The sequence below is a fragment of the Arachis hypogaea genome, chromosome 12 (assembly GCF_003086295.3).
Source record: "Arachis hypogaea cultivar Tifrunner chromosome 12, arahy.Tifrunner.gnm2.J5K5, whole genome shotgun sequence".
In the NCBI taxonomy this organism is placed as follows: Eukaryota; Viridiplantae; Streptophyta; class Magnoliopsida; order Fabales; family Fabaceae; genus Arachis; species Arachis hypogaea.
In genome coordinates, this window is record NC_092047.1 from 17,608,417 (window position 1) to 17,612,145 (window position 3,729).

Below are 3,729 nucleotides of genomic sequence, written 5' to 3' on the forward strand. Positions count from 1 at the left end.
TTATTCATCTACTCACACTTCTCTTCCACCCAAAAATTCGAACCCCATCTTCCTCTCTGTGTTCGAGTTTTTCGTCTTCTCCTTCTTACATTCTTCTCTTCTTATACTTGCATAAGGAATCTCTATACTGTGACATAGAGGATTCCATATTTTCTTTTCTGTTTTCTTCTTTTTCATATGAGCAGGAACAAGGATAAGAACATTCTTGTTGAGGCTGATCCTGAACCTGAAAGGACTCTGAAGAGGAAGCTAAGGGAAGCTAAAGCACAACTCTCTGGAGAAAATCTGACAGAAATTTTCGAAAAAGAAGGAGACATGGCCGAAAATAATAACAATGCAAGGAAGATGCTTAGTGACTTTACTGCACCAAATTCTAATTTACATGGAAGAAGCATCTCAATTCCTGCCATTGGAGCAAACAACTTTGAGCTTAAACCTCAATTAGTTTCTCTGATGCAACAGAACTGCAAGTTTCATGGACTTCCATCTGAAGATCCTTTTCAGTTCTTAACTGAATTCTTGCAGATCTGTGATACTGTTAAGACCAATTGGGTTGATCCCGAGGTCTACAGGCTTATGCTTTTTCCATTTACTGTAAGAGACAGAGCTAGAATATGGTTGGACTCTCAACCTAAGGATAGCCTGAACTCTTGGGATAAGCTGGTCACAGCTTTCTTAGCCAAGTTATTTCCTCCTCAAAAGCTTAGTAAGCTTAGAGTGGATGTTCAAACCTTCAAATAGAAAGAAGGTGAATCCCTCTATGAAGCTTGGGAGAGATACAAGGAACTGACCAAAAAGTGTCCTTCTGACATGCTTTCAGAATGGACCATCTTGGATATATTCTATGATGGTCTATCTGAGCTATCAAAGGTGTCACTGGACCATTCTGCAGGTGGATCCATTCACCTAAAGAAAATGCTTGCAGAAGCTCAAGAACTCATTGACATGGTTGCAAATAACCAGTTCATGTACACTTCTGAAAGGAATCCTGTGAATAATGGGACGCCTATGAGGAAGGGAGTTCTTGAAATTGATACTCTGAATGCTATATTGGCTCAAAATAAAATATTGACTCAGCAAGTCAATATGATCTTTCAGAGTCTGAATGGATTGAAGGAATCATCCAATAGTACTAAAGAGGCATCTTCTGAAGAAGAAGAAGCTTATAATCCTGAGAACCTTGCAATAGCAGAGGTGAATTACATGGGTGAACCCTATGGAAACACCTATAATCCCTGATGGAGGAATCATCCAAATTTCTCATGGAAGGATCAACCAAAGCCTCAACAAGGCTTTAATAATGGTGGAAGAAACAGGTTTAGCAATAGCAAGCCTTTTTCGTCATCCACTCAGCAACAGACAGAGAATTCTGAGCAAAATCCATCTAGCTTAGCAAATATAGTCTCTGATCTATCTAAGGCCACTTTAAGTTTCATGAATGAAACAAGGTCCTCCATTAGAAATTTTAAGGCACAAGTGGGCCAGCTGAGTAAAAGAGTCACTGAAACTCCTCCTAGTACTCTCCCAAGCAATACAGAAGAGAATCCAAAAAGAGAGTGCAAGGCCATTGATTTAACCATCATGGCCGAACCTACAAGAGAAGGAGAGGACGTGAATCCCAGTGAGGAAGACCTCCTGGGACGTCCAGTGATCAACAAGGAGTTTCCCTCTGAGGAACCAAAGGAATCTGAGGCTCATCTAGAGACCATAGAGATTCCATTGAACCTCCTTATGCCATTCATGAGCTCTGATGAGTATTCTTCTTCTGAAGAGAATGAAGATGTCACTGAAGAGAAAGTTGCCAAGTACCTTGGTGCAATCATGAAGCTGAATGCCAAATTATTTGGTAATGAGACTTGGGAAGATGAACCTCCCTTGCTCATCAATGAACTGAGTAATCTGGATCAACTGACATTGCCTCAGAAGAAACAGGATCCTGGAAAGTTCTTAATACCTTGTACCATAGGCACCATGACCTTTGAGAAGGCTCTATGTGACCTTGGGTCAGGGATAAACCTCATGCCACTCTCTGTAATGGAGAAACTGGAAATCTTTGAGGTGCAAGCTGCCAGAATCTCATTAAAGATGGCAGACAACTCAAGAAAATAGGCTTATGGACAAGTAGAGGACGTGCTAGTAAAGGTTAAAGGCCTTTACATCCCTGCTAATTTCATAATCCTAGACACTGGGAAGGATGAGGATGAATCCATCATCCTTGGAAGACCCTTCCTAGCCACAGCAAGAGCTGTGATTGATGTGGACAGAGGAGAATTGATCCTTCAACTGAATAAGGACAACCTTGTGTTTAAAACTCAAGGATCTCCTTCTGTAACCATGGAAAGGAAGCATGAAAAGCTTCTCTCACTGCAGAGTCAACAAAAGCCCCCACAGTCAGACTCTAAGTTTGGTGTTGGAAGGCCACAACCAAACTCTAAGTTTGGTGTTGAACCCCCACATTCAAACTCTAAGTTTAGTGTTGGGAGGTCCCAACAATGCTCTGAACATCTGTGAGGCTCCATGAGAGCTCACTGTCAAGCTATTGACATTAAAGAAGCGCTTATTGGGAGGCAACCCAATGTTATTTAATCATATCTATTTTATTTTGTTTTTGTTATTTCGTGTTTTATTAGGTTGATGATCATGTGAAGTCATAAAAACTACTGAAAAATAAAAAACAGAATGAAAAACAGCATTGAAAATAGCACACCCTGGAGGAAAGCAGTCTGGCGTTTAAACGCCAGAAACAAGCATCTGTCTGGCATTTAACGCCAGAAACAGGCACCAAGCTGGCGTTTAACGCCAGAAACAAGCATCTACCTGGCGTTAAACGCTAGAAACAAGCTACATTTGGGAGTTTAACGCCAGAAACAGGCAGCAGTCTGGCGTTAAACGCCAGGATTGCATAGCAAGGGCATTTTACACGCCTAATTGGAGCAGGGATGTTAAGTCCTTGACCCCACTTGATCTGTGGACCCTACAGGATCCCTACCACTTCTTCTCTCCTCTTCACACCTTTTCATAACTCTCTTCCCCTCCAAAACCATCATACACCCACCCACTCGAATTCAAACCATCACTCCTTCCTTTTCACACATCATAACCACCTTAAACCCCCAGTGGCCGAACCATTCACACACCTCCATCTCCTCCATCTCTTCTTCTTCTCATCCGTTCTTTCTTCTTTTGCTCGGGGACGAGCAAACCTTCTAAGTTTGGTGTGGTAAAGCATTGCTTTTTGTTTTTCCATAACCATCTAGGGCACCTAAGGCCAGAGACATTCTCATTGAAGAGGACAAGTCCATCACTAAGAAAAGGATGGAGCAAACAAGAGATCATGGACCTCAACATGAGCATGAGGAAATTCCCCACCATGAAATCCCTGAGATACCTCAAGGAATGCACTTTCCTCCATAGAATTATTGGGAGAAAATCAACACTTCCCTAGGAAAATTAAGTTCCAACATGGGACAACTAAAGGTGGAGCACCAAGAGCACTCCATCATCCTCCATGAAATTAGAGAAGATCAAAGAGTTATGAGGGAGGAGCAAGAAAGACAAGGAAGAGACATAGAGGAGCTCAAGAGCACCATTGGTTCTTCAAGGAGAGGAAGACGCCACCCTCACTAAGGTGGACTCATTCCTTAATCTCCTTGTCTATTTATTTTCTGTTTTTCGGTTTTTGAGCCTTATGTGTTATTTATGTTTGTGCCTTTACTACATGATCATTAG

General features: G+C 41.8%; 1 non-coding gene across 1 annotated transcript; it reads right to left on the bottom strand.

The window, feature by feature from the left end:
- Positions 1-708: 708 nt before the first annotated feature.
- On the bottom strand, positions 709-816 carry LOC112731960 (small nucleolar RNA R71). Its single transcript, XR_003167707.1, has one exon. It is a non-coding gene; the product is annotated as a small nucleolar RNA R71 (small nucleolar RNA).
- Positions 817-3,729: the final 2,913 nt, after the last annotated feature.